This window comes from Macaca nemestrina, chromosome 15, assembly GCF_043159975.1.
Source record: "Macaca nemestrina isolate mMacNem1 chromosome 15, mMacNem.hap1, whole genome shotgun sequence".
Classification (NCBI taxonomy): domain Eukaryota; kingdom Metazoa; phylum Chordata; class Mammalia; order Primates; family Cercopithecidae; genus Macaca; species Macaca nemestrina.
Genome location: NC_092139.1, coordinates 23,560,846 through 23,578,287, shown reverse-complemented (window position 1 = coordinate 23,578,287; position 17,442 = coordinate 23,560,846). Strand labels below are relative to the sequence as shown.

The 17,442-nt window shown below is 42.4% G+C and overlaps 1 protein-coding gene across 32 annotated transcripts in view; it reads right to left on the bottom strand.

Annotated features, from left to right (window-relative positions):
- Window positions 1-17,442, bottom strand: part of LOC105496360 (zinc fingers and homeoboxes 3) — a 138,080-nt gene that overhangs the window by 51,747 nt on the left and 68,891 nt on the right. For 3 of the 32 annotated variants that reach the window (XM_071079320.1, XM_071079303.1, XM_071079309.1), the window contains exon 3: window positions 16,796-16,941. The exons of 22 other annotated variants lie outside the window; for them this stretch is intronic. The gene's annotated coding sequence lies outside the window, so the exon portion shown is untranslated. Of the gene's footprint in view, window positions 1-4,908; window positions 4,997-11,230; window positions 11,893-16,795; window positions 16,942-17,442 lie in introns of those variants that run through there. 7 more of the 32 variants (XM_071079310.1, XM_071079315.1, XM_071079307.1 and 4 more) reach the window with 5 other exon arrangements.

Here is a 17,442-nt window from a genome sequence, read left to right as displayed (position 1 = left end):
AACATTTCTCGGCTTGGCATGAGCAGTTTTTCTCAGCATTGCATCTTCCTGTCTTTCCAGTCACTCAAGTCCAAGCCCGGCATACTTGGTTTACTGCAACCTAAACACACCAGCCTCCTTGCCTTCACACGTACTAGAGTCCCTTCATTAGAGTTTTCTTTAACCCCCTCCCTCACCTGAAGACGAATTCATGCTCAGACCCAATTCAAATATTATATCCTCAGTGAAGCTTTTCTAAACTTCCGATGTACCTAAATCATTTTTTATAGCACTTTCTACCTTTAATTTTTTTGTATGTGGTTGACTTTCTCTCCAGATTGTGAACTCCTTGAATTAGGCCCCATGTTTTGTTTATCTTTGGGTCCTCAATCCCTAGTACAGAGCCTGACACATGGTAGGCAATTGGAGATAAGTTAATAAATGAATAAAACACAGGAAAATTAATATATCCTCTAATAAGAGATAACATACTCACTTACAATCAAATAGCTTAGAAAAGAACCTCAAATGCCATAAATGAGGCTGTAAAATTCTATCAGCCAATAGCTAAAATTATTCACAAGCTAAAATTTGTATTTTCAGTCAAAGCAACACATTAATCAATAATATTTATAAAGTAATCACAATGAAAAGATGGTAAAGCAGCTCCTGATGGTTAATGATAGTGATTGGCCTGGAGATGTGGAAACTAGCTATGGAAACTAGATGGTTAAAACAACCACATTCCGTATCCATTAAATGCTGACAGCCCAGACCCCACCAAAATAGAGGCAGTGAAACAGCCTTTGAAGTAGTTTTCAAAGGAAGCCACCAAGATGATTAAAGGGTTGGAAAATGAGATTTATGGGTAATGGCCACAGAAATGAAGACAATTTTGCCTAGGCAAGAGAAGAGGCCAAAGGGTGACTTAATAACCATCTTCAATCATTGTTATTACACAGAGGATGATAACCAGATGGTCTCCATTTTCACCAAAGAAAGAATATTGAAAATGGACTTAAGCTGCAGCATTTAAAAAAAAAAAAAAAAAAAAAAAAGGTCTAGTTTTAAACAAAGAACTCAATGGTTAAGAACTAATATACAGCAAAGCAGACCTGGGTAGTGTGGTATAGCCGTGTGGTATAGCCGTGTCTGAACTCATCTGTTATGCTGGGAAAACAGCAAGTGGGTAGGGTGTGTTCAGGTCTTCAACAGTCCTTTGTTGAGGGCAAATTCTCAACTGGCTAGTCCTCAAATGAATCACGTAGCATACAACCACAGCAGTGGAAAAGAAAGAGATATGAAAATTGAAACACAGCACCCTCTGGTGTACATAGCTGTCTTTTAATCTACGAAAATTCTTGATATGTATCAGTATTTTTCAAAATGTAAGGTCCAAACTATGACAGAGTCAGGAGAAACTTACGCAAGGCTGGTCTTAGGGTTCGTTTAATCACTACATTCATCTTTTTCAAGCACCTGTGATAGATTTCTCCCTGTTACCAGGAAGTACCAAGAAGGCTGTTACACAAACAACCTCAACTTCTGCCTATAGCAAACATGGATACTTCCCAATCACCTTTTGAATGCTGAATTCAGACTTTGATACAACTAGTTGGCACACGACCACGCCATGCTGAGACATGATAACATCTGCCAGATAATGTGAATCTTGCCCTGTGTTCAGGAGTATATTACATATAAAAGTTAGGAAACACCTCAATGGGGATGCTCCCTTAGACATTCTCCCTGCTATGTTGTGGTGTATACACCCCTCTTTACTGATCTCTGTCTCCCAAATCCCAGCAGGCCACTTTTTACATCCCCCTAGGCTTTATCCTGCAAAATCTTCCTCATATCCTTTTCAGTACAAAGGACATTCAATGAGCTCAAAAAGTCTGAGACTCAATCAAGAATATTTTGCAGCCCTCTTGATATCTTTAGCCATCTTGGTGCCAGATGGGAACTTCATTCACATGACACACATAATTCCTTCATGTGACTCACCATTGCTAAGCAACTGGTATGTCCTAGGTGAATAAAACATAGGCCCTGTGTCTGAGATTCACAGTGCAGTGGGGGAACACAGATATATATGGGTGTAAATAGACGAGTTGAAGCATGAGTTGAAGCTCAAGGCTCTATATGCTAAGAAGAGAGGAAAAAGGCAATGGAGACACCAGACAAGAACTCTCAGGACATCAGGGCAGAACTTATAAATGAGGCAGGACTTATGCTAAAAACAAGTCTTAAAGGATGAAAAGAAGTTGTCCAGGCAGAGGAGACAGGAGTATGTATCATCCTAGGCACAAAGGTCCCAAGGCATATCACCTTTGGGAGGATGGAGCCATGTGGCACACTGGCTTCTGGTCCCAAAGTTCTCCTTGAAGAGACATGAAAATCCCATCTGAAAACTGACCCTTGCAGATTATACATAGCATAGACCTAAATGGCAACAAACAAGCAAACAAAAAACCTAACACAGGCTAGGCACTGGTCTGATGGAAGCGAGACAGGCTGGAGTAGCAAAGGGTCTGAAAAGCAGCTCAGGAGAAATTCCTCTGATACCCTTCTTAGTACCCCCTCCCCAGCAGCATCTAACACCCTCACTCAGGCCCAACTCCCTTGCTGCACTGGCGGCACTGCATTGTAATTGTAGGTACAAGATTCCTCCCCCACAAGACTGTGGGCTGAGGCAAGAGTTCTACCTTTTTATTACTATGCATCTGACACCCAGCACATATGAAGCACAAGCAAAATCTGATGACTAAGCTAAGTAATTAGTTCATATGTGTGATAGGGTTTGAAAGGGCAGGACCCTGGACCTATGATCCCAAATACCTTTCTCTATCTAGTTCACCAGGTTTTGTTCCTCCTCAGAAGCCATCTATCCTTACCTTGGTTCATGTTTTCCTATCTCTCCATTTTGTACACATAAACCAACTTCTACCCTCAAATCAGGGAAAAGGGACAGATATTCCTGTCCTCAAGTTAAGAGTGACCTACGTTAAAGTGAAAAACAACCAAGCCAAAGAGGTAACAGGGAACTGGCTTCTCGAGCACTCAGAAGAATTTGAGATTACTGCCCTGGGAGGGAAAAAGAGAAACCCAACCCGATTACAGTGTAAAAATAGGTCACTGCTTGAATACAGCCCTTTGGTTACTGGCTGCAAGCCCCTTTTTGCTTTTGACTCCAGTGTCACAAGAAAGTGGCAGCATAGTCTTAGAATAAGGGCTCCACAGCCAGCTGGCTGCTCAGCGTGGCCTTCCCGCTGGCATTCTAGAAGGAACATGCACGGCTAGGCACCTACTGGGGAGCTCAGTGAGCCTTTGTCACTGCTGACATGAAATACCAGAGTTGGTAAGTTTCTTTGGTTTTGTTTTGAACAAACTGGGAGATAGTTCAAGGTTGTCCTTGTAAGTCTCTCTCCCTTGCATTCAGCTACACATTGTTTAGTAGGAAATAAATGAGTACAGTTCAGCTAGTTCACTTAACCCCATGCCGAACCAGCAGGCAGACTCTTTTCCATGAGAAACAGTTATAATTTTGATTTATTGTAATGCTGTACTTGCAGCAAACTTGGTGTGTGTGCGTGCATGTGCACACATGACTGAGAGTGGGGGGTAGTGCCAAAATGTTGGTTCTATGGCAAAAAAAAATAAACAAAAAAAAAAAAACTGCTGTGTATAGCTAAAAAAAATGGCCAAGAAAAAGGCAGAATAGAATATGTTTTTATTAACAAACAGCATATTTTATAATGGCGGTGATCAATATTTACTAAACACAAGGTTCTAGAGGGCTCTTCTGGTAGGATAATTCTAAGAAAGAGGTTCCAGAATGTCAACTTATGTATTCCCTTATAAAACATAGCCCCGGCTGGCCGGGCACAGTGGCTCAAGCCTGTAATCCCAGCACTTTGGGAGGCCAAGACGGGCGGATCATGAGGTCAGGAGATCGAGACCATCCTAGCTAACACGGTGAAACCCCGTCTCTACTAAAAAAAATACAAAAAACTAGCCGGGCGAGGTGGCAGGCGCCTGTAGTCCCAGCTACTCAGGAGGCTGAGGCAGGAGAATGGCGTGAACCCGGGAGGCGGAGCTTGCAGTGAGCTGAGATCCGGCCACTGCACTCCAGCCTGGGCGACAGAGCGAGACTCCGTCTCAAAAAAAAAAAAAACAACCTTGCCCTGGCTTACACAATATCTGGTGTACATGTCTCTTCTCTCCAATGAACTATAAGATCTCTGAGGTAAGGATTCAGTACTGTACCACTCAGCTACACTAATGGCAATGTGCTCACAGTGAGCACTTGTTAAATACATCAATTACAGGAGTTCACTTGCAGTTTCTTGCTTACTACAAAAAACAGGGGTCAATCATTATAGGCATTCCCATCCAACACCCAATTTGTTACATGCGGAATGAACTTCAGTTTGGGTCCCTTGCTATTAAAGCACTCAATACCCATTATTTGTTTGCATTTATGTAGAGCTCATCGATGCAGGCCCTGAAAAGTTAAATGAACCTTAACATAGCCATCCAAATAAAATTAATTAGAATTTATGTCTCAACTATTTCTAACAGTTTGAGTAACAAGACTCAACAGAAGGAAAACAGGGTAATAACAGACTCAGAGAAAGAGAAAAAAAGGGAGCAGGGAGTGATGGCAGGAGAAGAGAAGGAGGAAAGGAAAGGAAGGAGAGACCGAGGGTGGAAACATCTATCTAAGCAAGGGCTTCTTCCTCATGTCAAAAATTTCTGCAAAAAAAATCTTTTTGGACAAATTCATATGATGCTTCTAACATCTGCTCATTGTGAAAAATACAGGATAAAAACCGACAAATTCAGTACTTTTATCAAAATTTACATTTCATCAAAACAGCAAATTTGAAAAATATTAATACATACATAGGCAAGACGTTTCCTTACTTTGCATAAATATGCTCACATAAACAATCCATTCCTTGCCAAAATAGAGCCCTTCCAGCCCCCTGCTCCCCAACCTCCAAGGCAGGGTCTTGATCCACGGGTTAGAATCACTAAAATACACAAAATACAAGGAAACGTATCTGTCAAGCACCATTTGGATTCTAAGATGCAAGTAAGAAACCTAATTTGAAAGGGCTAACACGACAAAGGTGATATGCCGGCACATGCAAATGGAAAGTTCAGCGGCTTCAGGTTGAGTTTGAGTCAGTTGCTCTATGATGAAAACAAGGGCCTATTTTCTTTCTTTCAACTTCGTTAACCACATCCTAGGGGTAGCTTTCCTCATGACAGCAAGATAACTCCAGCAGCCCCAGGCTTCATGTCCCAAACATCCAGAAGGACACAGAGAGAGGGCTGTCTTGGAGAGGTCTATCAGAAGACTGAAGAGCCTTCTTTCGAAAGTCCTCAGCAAGCATGCTGATGGCCTGCACAGGTCACATGCCCAGCCATGAACAAACCCTCTTGGCGTGACTGCCACTGGGTTAATCACTGTTCAACAGGTGTGGGGTTTACCTGACTGGGCTTAAACAATCAAGATCTATCCCTGGAGCTGAGGGTGGGACCAATCCCTCTCCTACCAGAAGACAAAAACAAACATTCCCTGTTTCCTATGGAAGGGACTGGGGAGGGAGGGAGAAGAGACATTGTGAGAAGGGGAACAATTACAATGTCCTCCACCCTTCACCTGGCACTGAATTTGACCCTGTGATTCCCAGTATCAAGAGCAAATATGGAAATGTATTTTAAGGGACCCTATTTTTATCATTTAACAAAGACAAATGTTTATTCTTATACAGAGATAAATTCTTTTGAAGGGAAACTCAAGGAGAAGAATGTCTTGGAACCGTGTTTAAGAGAAAATGGGTAAAGCAGGAGGCTTAGTTTGGAAAGATGCAGTCACACACACTCAATAGGCCTTTTTTTTTTTTTTTTTTTTTTTGAGACGGAGTCTCGCTCTGTCTCCCAGGCTGGAGTGCAGTGGCCGGATCTCAGCTCACTGCAAGCTCCACCTCCCAGGTTCACGCCGTTCTCCTGCCTCAGCCTCCCGAGTAGCTGGGACTACAGGCACCCGCCACCTCGCCCGGCTAGTTTTTTTTTTTTTTTTTTTTTTTTTTTGAGATAGAGTCTCGCTCTGTTGCCCAGGCTGGAGTACAGTGGCACAATCTCGGCTCACTGCAACCTCTGCCTCCCAGGTTCAAGCGATTCTCCTGCCTCAGCCTTCCAAGTAGCTGGGACTACATGTGCATGCCACCATGCCAGTCTAATTTTTTATTTAGTAGAGATGGGGGGGGGTTTGCCATGTTGGCCAGGCTGGTCAATAGGCCATTCCTACATGGATCCTCCAGAAGGCAGGGCATGGGAAAGTAAATCATAATCAAGTGAAGTTATTTTGGCAGAGGGCTGAGATGATATAGCTCAGATGCTTTCCCTTCAAATCATCGAACTTACTGCAAAGATTAGTAACTCACATATATCTTAGAACCCCTTTTTAAATGTTTGTTTTTGTAGGTACATGGTAGGTGTATATATTTATGGGTTACATGAAATATTTTGATACAGGCATGTGGGCATGTGATACATAATCACATCAGGGTAAATGAGGGATTCATCACCTCAAGTATTTATCCTTTTAATTATACTGTTATTTGTAAACATACAATTTTTTTTTACAATAGTTACCCTGTTGTGCTGGCAAATACTAGGTCTTATTCATTCTATTTTTTTGTACCCACGAACCATCCCTATTTTCCCCCCATTGCTCACCCTACTACCTTTCCCAGCCTCTGGTAACCATCCTTCTATCCTTCTACTCTCTATCTCCATGAGTTCAATTCTTTTAATTTTTAGCTCCAACAAATAACTGAGAACATGCTACGTTTGTCTTTCTGCTCCTGGCTTATTTCACTTAACATAATGACCTCCAGTTCTATTCATGTTGTTGCAAATGACAGGATCGCATTTTTATGGTTGAATAGTACTTCATTGTGTATATGTACCACATTTTTCTTTATCCATTCATCTGTTGATGGGCACATAGGTTGCTTCCAAATCTTGGCTATTGTGAATAGTGCTGCAATAAACATGAGAGTGCAGATATCTCTTGGATATACTGATTTCCTTTTTGCGGGGTATATAGCCAGCAGTGGGATTGCTGGATCATATGATAGCTCTATTTTTAGTTTTTAGAGGAACCTCCAAACTGTTCTCTGCAGTGGGAAATTCCATTCCCACCAACAGTGTACAAGGGGTCCCTTTTCTCCATATCCTCACCAGCATTTGTTATTTATTGCCTGCCTTTTGGATAAAGGTCATTTTAACTGGGGTGAGGTGATATCTCATTGTAGTTTTGATTTGCATTTCTGACAAATGATGCCGAGCACTTTTTCCTATGGCTGTTTGCCATTTGTATGTCTTCTTCTGAGAAATGTCTATTCAAATCCCTTGCCCATTTTTAATGGGATTATTAGATTTTTTTCCTGTCGAGTTGTTTGAGTTCTTTATACATTGATTATTAGTCCTTTGTCAGAAAGGTAGTTTGTAAATATTTTCTCCCATGTTGTGTGGGTTGTCCCTTCACTTTAATTGTCCCCCTTGCCGTGCAGAAGTTTTTTTTTTAACTTGAAGCGATTCCATTTGTTCATTTTTGCTTTGGTTGCCTGTGCTTGTCCAGGTATTACCCATGAAATCTTTGCCCACTTCTGTTTCACAGGTCTATGCGTCTGTTTTTATGCCAATATCATGCTGTTTTGGTTACTATAACTCTGTATAATTTGAAGTTAGGTAATGTGATTCTTCCATTTTTGTTCTTTTTGCTATGGATAGCTTTGGTTATTCTGGGTTGTCTGTGGTTCCAATATAAATTTTTGAATTGCTTTCTCTATTTCTGTGAAGAATCATTCATATTTTGATAGGGATTGCATTGACTGTACATTGTTTTGGGTAGTATGAACATTTTAATAATATTTATTCTTCCAATCCATGAATTAGACCCCTTATGTATCATATTTATAAAAATAAGCTCAAACGGCCGGGCGCAGTGGCTCAAGCCTGTAATCCCAGCACTTTGGGAGGCCGAGACGGGCGGATCACGAGGTCAGGAGATCGAGACCATCCTGGCTAACACCGTGAAACCCCGTCTCTACTAAAAATACAAAAAACTAGCCGGGCGAGGTGGCGGGCGCCTGTAGTCCCAGCTACTCGGGAGGCTGAGGCAGGAGAATGGCGTAAACCCGGGAGGCGGAGCTTGCAGTGAGCTGAGATCCGGCCACTGCACTCCAGCCTGGGTGACAGAGCAAGACTCCGTCTCACAAAAAAAAAAAAAAAAGCTCAAACACTTTAAAATCATGACCTCTAGAGTGTTTTAAATTATCAGATTATCCTCCTAAGAGTGTGAGTGTGTGTGTGTGTGTGTGTGTGTGTGTGTGTGTGTGTACCTGTCATTATTTCAAATTTTAAAATATTTGAGTGTTACTAGATGCTCAGCTCTAAGAGACCGGGTACAAGGAGGAAGAGTTCAAAACCATAGTGTCTCTGCCCTCAAGAAATGTAACGACTACCACCACCAACTGGATAAAATTACAGGATGTCAGGCACTGTGCTTTACATTTACTTTCTCATTTAATTTGATCCTCATAATAACCCTATGAGCTAAGTATCAACTTGATTTTCCAAATTGGGAAACCAAGGCTTGAATGACCAAGTCACTTGACTCAGTCACACAAGCAACAGACATCAGCTAGGATTCAAAGCCAGGTATTCCCAATTCCAAAGCCTAGATCCTTAACCACAGTCAGTACATCTGGCTGACAAGAAAACACAAACATCCATTAAGAGTGAGGAGTAGAAAGAGTATATTTACAGTGAAGAGCTAAGTCCTGAGATGTGGAGTAAAGTGGCTTAGGAGAAATCAAAGAGTGCAAATAGGGTGAGGAGCCACCTACACAGCTGTTAGCTTTGTGAACCCTGTCAACACTGATGCCTAACTGATCATACACAATCTGTCTGCTGGCCTCTGACCCATGACCTACTAGTGTACTACGTCTTTAGCAACTGACAGAATGGAAAACCAATGACATTTTGACAGGCCTTAAGGCCTTTCAAAGTTATCTCCAAGGATGGAATCAGCTCTTTCCCTGATGTGGACAGACTTCCATTCTGTTCTAGAGATAAGGCCATATATGGAGGAAGTTTGAAATCCTCTGGCCAAATACTAGATAGTACTTCCATTGTTTAATAATTAAATGATTTTTATAACTCTATCCCTAAGAGCATATGGCAATTGTCTTTGCCCACAGGATCAATTGTCACTAACCTTTTAGCTTGGTGGAAAAAGCTAAATGTCTTATAATGTCTGAACAAAACGTAATACCACTTTCTCTGTGCTTGTCTCCATGTACCAGAAAGTCATGGGTCTAAGTGGATGTGGTATCCCTCTCAGGCCTCAGCAGTCCCTTTACAAAGCAGCAGACTTCTGGGTACCCAGGTCAGGGCAGACCTCCCAACCTTCAGGGTATGATTCTAGGGTCCCAGTGTTCCAAGAGAGGGAGAAATATTTCCTCTATAAAATAATGGGGGTCAGAAGTGTATGCGATTTCCCTTTGCTTCCATGAAATTAGGAGAAAGCACCAACACTTTCTACTAATTCCACAGTGAATAGGATGTGCTACCAGCCCAGCATCAGTAGGGTTTCTCTTCATACTCATGAAGCGTAATGGTGAGGTGGCTGCCTGGAATTAAGATTGCTGCTGTCAAGGTAGTAAGAAACAGTTCAATTTTTCCCCATGAGCCAATTATTATCAGGGTCACGTCTGGAACCTGGGCTTCATTTTCCCGATTCAATCCATATTTGAATGACCACTATGGACCAGGTTCTATGCTAACATCTCACAGACTCAAACAATCTTAGGAAATGGATATTATTTCTGCCTTACCTATGTGGAAGCTAAATAAAGCTCAGGAAAGTTATATCTTTTATCACAGAGCCGGACAATTATAGTTGGATACCAGACTGAATCTCTTGACACTATGTTCTGGGCTGACTCCACTATGTGCCACTGACTCCCCTAGTGCCGAGGTTTGGGGCCTTATAATATTATTATATGATAACAACAATATATGGGATTTCAATGGTCATCCTCATAATCAAGCTCTTACTTTACTCTCAAAGGAGAAAGAACATATGTTGAAGGGGGCTATTAGAAGGCAAATGTGGTAAATGCTACAATGAATGGACGCAAGCAGTTTAGAAACCCTATGGTGAGGATCAACTCTGACTGGAGTGAGAGTGAAGGAAAACTTAAGAGATGTGAAGCCATCCACTGGGGAGGAGATGCTTTTGAGGTTAACAAAAGCTCTTAAACACGGAGATGGAAGCAGGCAAACACAAAGGGATTCGTGGACCACCCCTTACATCAGAGTTTCTCAATCTTTTTATTGACATTTAGAACTAGATAATTCTACGTGCTGGGGGGCTGTCCTGTAAATTGCAGGATATTTAGTAACATCCCTGACCTTTACCCACTAGATGCCAGTAGAACACACTGTCCCCAGGTCATGACAACCAAAAAGTCTCCAGACACTGACAAATATCCCCTGGGGCACACAGTCATCCCTAGTTGAAAACCAGTGCCTTTGGTGAAGATGTGCCAGAAACTGCAGATTGGCTAAATGTGGAGGCTGGGGAGGTGCAGAGTAAGAACAGGAAGCCATGAACCAAATAGGAAAGAGGGACAGATGTGTGACTCAAGTCCTCTCAGCAACTCCCTCAAGGTATGGACTCTGACTACCTTAAAGCAAATGGAGAGCCAGGCACAGTACCTCACACCTGTAATCCTACCACTTTGGGAGGCTGAGGCAGCAGGATCACTTGAGCCCAGAAGTTCAAGACTAGCCTGGGCAATACAGTAAGGCCCTATATATATATATTTTTTTTAAAACACATATTTTAAAAAAAGACAAATGGAGGCAAATGAGATCCCATGATGGGGACCCTTTGATGAATGTCCAGTAGGACCCTGACTGGGAGTAGGACATCTATAAGTGGAGAGGATGGATTCTAGACCCAGGCAGCTTGGAAGACAAAAACCCTTACTCTCTTTCTCCTTTCAGTAAATCAAAGAAAGAGAAGACAACAAGGGGGAATGCTAATAGAATAGTCATAATGAACCTGGAATTCCCATACCTATTTGGGAGGACTGGAGGGGAACTGGATAAGGAGAAATATTGATTTGTGCTGTTTCTGTGACTGCAGTGCCATCCTTACCTTCTCGGGCCATCTCCTATTCCCTCACCTCTCACCCTTGGAAGGGTTTTGGCCCAGGAAAAGCAAAAGGAGTTGGCATACTTAGTCCTGGGAGGGAGGAAGGAAAGAAGAGAAGGGAGTAAAGATGAGAGTATTCTGACATTCAAAATTGATCTATTAATAGTGTTCACAAAAGGGACCATGTTTCCCAGTAAAAAGAAAACAAGGTAATGCTGGGGCTGGGGATGGGAATTGAGGAAAGGGAAGGGGCCAAGAAGTAAATGTTTACAAAATGCCCACTGAGTGTCAATTCTGGGCAAGATGCATTGCATGAGTCACCACCTTCAATTTTCACGGCATCATGTAATACCTGTGTATGAAGTGGTTATAACAAGCTCCTTTCTATACAGAAGGAAAGTGAAGTTCAGAGGCATCTTCACAGACTGAGACCTCCCACCGTGGCCAGGGGCTCCGGACTTGTCTGGCAGACTCCTCCATGATGTGCCTCCTCACACTTCAGCACCTACAGCCTCTTGCCCCATGCAAGCTGTAGCTGCCTGCTTACTCGTCTGTTTGCTCTGCTTACTCGTCTGTTTGCTCGTCTGTTTGTTCTGAGATCGTCAGGGGCTGTGTTTTGAGTTCTAGGACTCTAGCATTTCCTTATGTGCCAGGCACAGGCTCCACTGATACAAAGAAGAGAGCAAGAGTTAATGCTGAGGTGAACAAAGGACCCGCAGAAGTCCAGCTGTGTGAATTTACAGCGGAACTAATGAGCACACCCAGTTACGTAACTGCCTCTCCTGCTCTGCTCCTGTGCTCAGCAGCCACTAGAGGAAAGCAGGGCTTTCTTTCTTTTCCTGTGCTATATATAATTCCAACTGTTTGGGCAGGGAAGTGTGCTACAGCTCCACAGCTCAGTTACATTAGATCTTAATTTTTTTCTTAAAAACCTAGCAATTTCTACCAGTGATGCCACAAAGATAATAATACAGTAATCTTAAGATTGAGATACTTTACCCACATTTCCTGAACTTTTCTACCTTGAAAACACTCATTATTTCTGGTTCTACTTTGAGAAGCAGCAAGCAAGGAAAGGGTGAAAATGTGAGATGCTAAAGAGACAGTTTGCAACATTCCGTAACTACAGCCTTCAATGCTGGAACCTCAAGTCTTCAATATCAAATGGAACAGTACTTCCCCTTGGTAACTAACTAGGAGCTGATCCATTAACCAGGAATATATTTTTGATATAGAGTAGGCCAGGTTTGTTTTTGGTTCTTTTGCACCTCCTTTCCTAGGCCCTAACCCCAGACTCCATGACCTCATGAATGTAGAATGAATGAATGCTGCATAAAGAGAATCATTCATTTGTCCTGGGACTTCACTGAAGATGATTTTTGCTTAGTAAGCCTCTTCTTCAGATATAAAACTAAAAGGTATGTTTTCTGAGACCTGTTAAAGCACACATTTACTAAATTTACATTAAGTTCAGGTCAGTCCTAAAAGGTTCTCTAATTTCTGAAAGCCATGTCTGTTATTCTAATGTGAATTGTTACACACACAGACACACCTTGAACATTTTTAAATTACATTTCTTTAAGCATACTCACTCACTCACACTTTTTGCCAATTTGGTTGGGCTTTCCCCTAAACCAATTCTTCTAAAATGGTGAGATTTTAACAAATAAAATGATACAACTGATGTTTTCACAGGGTAATAGGTTAAGAAGAAAAAACTCCAGGCTTTTGAAATACTAATTTTATTAGCATTAATACTAATATCTAGGCCTGGTACAGTGGCTCACACCTGTAATCCCAGCACTTTGGGAGGCTGAGGTGGGTGGAACACGTGAGGTCAGGAGTTTAAGACCAGCCTGGCCAACATGAGGAAACCCCATCTCTACTAAAAATACAAAAATTAGCCAGGCGTCGTGGCACACACCTGTAATCCCAGCTACTCAGAAGGCCGAAGCAGGAGAATCACTTGAACCCAGGAGGCAGAGGTTGCAGTGAGCCGAGACTGTGCCACTGCATTCCAGCCTGAGGGACAGAGCAAAACTCCATCTGAGGGGAAAAAAAAAAAAAAAAGTAGTATCTAAATATTAGCAGTACTATGATTTATAGACATGAACTCTTATAAAGAGTATGTATATGGCTGGGAATGGTGGCTCACGCCTGTAATCCTGGCATTTTGGGAGGCTGAGGCTGGCAGATCGCTTGAGCCTAGGAGTTTGAGACCAGCCTGGACAACGTGGCGAAACCCTGTCTCTACAAAAATACAAAAATTAGCTAGGCACTGTGGCATGTGCCTCATGCCGCCAGTTTCAGCTACTCGGCAGGGCTGAGACAGGAGGACTGCCTGAACCCAGGAGGTCGAGGCTGCAGTTAGCCAAGATCATGCCACCGCACTCCAGCCTGGGTGACAGAGAGAGAACCTGTTTCAAAAAAGAAAAAAAGAGTACATACACATTTTGAGACTTGCTTAATACTGGGCAGCTCAGTAATACCAAGTACTAGTCAAGGGTGGTATGTCACTGTGTTCAGAGTTGGATGAACCTGGGTTATAATCTGGACTCAGCTGCTACTTCCTAGTGCAGGTCATTTGGGTCTTGGGCAAAGTATTGAACCTCCCAAACCTCAGTTCTCTTTTGCACAATGGAAATCATCTGAATACAGACAAGAGGGCCCACTATAAAAATTAAACAACACAGTCTGTATGGAAGTGTCTTTAACAGGAGAATTAAGTAGCAGGCTCAGGCTTTTTGCATCCTTCCTCTTCCCCTCCACTCCCCAGTCACCAACTTGCGCCCTGAGTAAGGTTTACAGCGCACTATCTGTCTCCTGTGGCTTGTAAACCTCTGCAGTAATTTCAGCAATCTACATTGCCTGTACCCTCTCCTCCCTTGTAGGCTCCCCTGAATCACAACCATATTTGCCTTTCCAGAACACAGATCATTGTCTTCAGTGATTCCCTGCAGGACAAAGTCTGCCCACTTCAGCCTGGTGTCATCGTCCTGTTGCAGTCTGGTCCAACTCACCCTTTCTGAACAGTTCCTTACAAACCCACATCTTCCCACCTCAAATCTGCCTAGGCCATTCCCCTGCTTTGAGCTCTTACAGAGCTCCCATGGCCTACAGTATAAATTCCTAACTGTCTCAGGTGGCATTTGAGACCCATGGTATCAGGTCCCCACACCTCCCCCAGTTTCACCGTCTGCTACTCGTTTCCCTCCTTATACTTTACACCCAAGTATAAATATACTTATAGTACCTGAAACCCCATGCTGGGTCATCACTCTTCAGCTTTACATACACTCCTCTCTCTGACAAGAATACTCTTCTCCTCTCATCCATTTGGAAAACTCTTCAACAGACTTCAAACATCTCTCAAATGCCTCTACTTCTGTGAAACAGTCTGTCCAGAACTGTGTCTTGTACGTTTTTCTACTACTTTGCACCTGTGCCTGTCATACAATGATTTCTCAGGGGTTTTTTTTGTTTTTTGTTTTTGTAATTCACTGACCGTTATTAATGTCTTCTCTGCTAGAAGTGTAACACTACTCAGCTTTGCACAGAGAAGTTACTTGGGAAATGTTTGCATTGCTGAACAGAGGCAGCTTCCAATCTCATGGGAAGATCAGACGAAATGCAGGGGATACATGCTACAACACAGTCAAGAGGACTGAAAGCAGGCAGCAGGAGAATTTCTACAATATTCCTGTTTAAAATGTTAAAATGTTGGTGGCTGCCAGAGCTCAGGAAAAGAAAATTTTCTGATGTGGTTATAGCTCACTCTAACAAGTCAATTACATTGACCTAAAGCCCATGGAGCTCAAAACTGTATTTCTCTCCCCAAGACCTCATTCTTTTATAAAGCTCCCTCCCCTGTGGAATGAATGTGGGCAATCGCTTTTGCAGTTTTTGACGATGCCAGTTTATGGCTATGTTTTTCTGTTCACTGAACTGGCTCATTTCTTCAGGAGAACAAACTGTTCTCCACTGAAGCAGGAATTGGCTGGGTTCTAACAAAAAGATTTTTCCCCCCCGACAGTGTTTTTGCAAAAGACCCAAGTCAATTTATAGCCAAGTAACAAAAGGTCAGAAAGGTTAGTCAAGCAATGGGCGTAATTCCTGTGTGTCACAGCCAATAAAGGAAATGGGTGGGAATAAATAGTATGCAATTTTAACCTGAAATTATTTGTGCAAAACTATTCTTGTAAACTATACAAAATGACCCATGACTTCCACTATAAAGGATTTCTCACTCTGACTTTTTTAAAGGCACATTTACTTTGGAAGAACAGAGATGACCTCAAATTCCTCATTCACAAATGGAAAATGTTAAAAACTTTCTTCACACTAATATAAGAAAAACTTGGTCATCGCTTTGCAGCCCTGAAACAGAAATGTTCACATAAAAAAATAAATATCTTATACTTAAGTCACAATTAAAAACAATTTGCATGACTGAATTTAAAATAAATTGCAAAATTCCCTTGCCAAAAGGGAAACAATATTGACCAAAAGAATAGGCCAAGAAAAGACCCTATGAAAGTGACAGTTCATCTGTTTTAATCGTGCTAAAAGTGTAACAAACTACTGCATTATTCAGTGAGCATAAGAACAAGAAAAGCCTGCCTGTAAAGCAGACACGAAGAACTGACATCACCAGCCAAGCAAGCGGAAGGCAGATGAGTAATAGCCTGTACTGGGCGGCCAACCAGGCCCCGGCCCATGAGTCTGTGGAGTAAGAAAGCCTTTCAGATATCAAGGCCGTTGGGAGGCCTCCTTCCCCCAGTTCTCCAATACAAAGTCTAATCTACTCACCATTTAAAACAATCTTAGCATCCAAAAGACGAATGGTTAAATAGAACGCTGTCACCATTCAGACAAGATAGTGTAAACCCATTTCTCCCCCTACCTCATTGTAAGTACAACTCTAAATCCTTAAAATAACACAAAAGGCAACCAAAGGAGAAGTCTGAAAGAAAAAGGAAGGTAAATTACTTAGGGACCCAGGATTGGAGGAACAACACAGCAGCACATCTTATGACCACACCCTCATTCAATAGAAGAAGGTGGCCAAGGCTGTTTCCCAACCCCCAACCTAGCAACAGAGGGCAGCAGAGGATTGAATGGGAGTTCTGCTGACAATACCAGGCCAGCTGGAAGCACCAACAAGGGGGATAGCTCAGGACCCCACTAACAATAAAGCATAACAATAAAGCAGTCTGGGAAAACACGTTTGCCCCCGACTACAGGGCCTCCAGGAAGCATGCTTCATCCCAGCAGGATGGAGACTCCCTCCTCTACCTAGATACCAGGGAGCATGGCCTAGGGAAACTCCTTACCCCCATCAGACAGCACCAACAGGCACTAGTGGGAGCCGTGGCAGTACCAGATAAACCAAGTGGACCAAGAGTACTGCAAAGGCTCTGAAAAGTAAATCATCATTGGAACCACAAGAGTAAATCCCAACTCACATGCTAAATCTAAACAGTGTGACTGCCTGCTAAAATGGAAGATTTAAATAGGACCCAGACTCTCCTAATAGACAAAATGTCCAAAGTAGATTTAAAAGATCACCTGTCGGCCAGGCATGGTAGCTCACGTCTGTAATCCCAGTACTTTGGGAGGCAAAGACGGGTTAATCATTTGAGGCCAGGAGTTCGAGACCAACCTGGGCAACATGGCAAAACCATGAAGATGGACTGAAACAGAACCTCCAGCACCTGTAAAACAATAGCAAAAGATCCAATATTCATATGACTAGAGTCCCAGAAGGAGAGAAGAAAAAGAGAAGGGCTGAAAGAGTATTCAAAAAGATAATGACTGAAAATTCCCCAAATTTGGTGAAGGACGTAAACCTACAGATTCAGAAGGTAAACATATCCCAAATAGGATAAACTCAAAGAAATCCATACCAAGACACATCTTAATTATATTTCTGTAAATTAAAGACAGTAACTCTTGAAAGCAGAGAACAACAACATAATACCTATAAGGGGACATCAATTCAAGTGACAACAGGTTTTTTATCTAAAACCAGGGAGGCTTGGCCGGGCACGCTGGCTCACGCCTGTAATCCCATGACTTTGGGAGGCCAAAGCAGGCGGATCATTTGAGGTCAGGAGTTTAAGACCAGCTTGGCCAACACGGTGAAACCCCGTCTCTACTAAAAATAAAAAATAATAATAAATAAAATTAAAAAATAAAACCATGGAGGCCAGAAG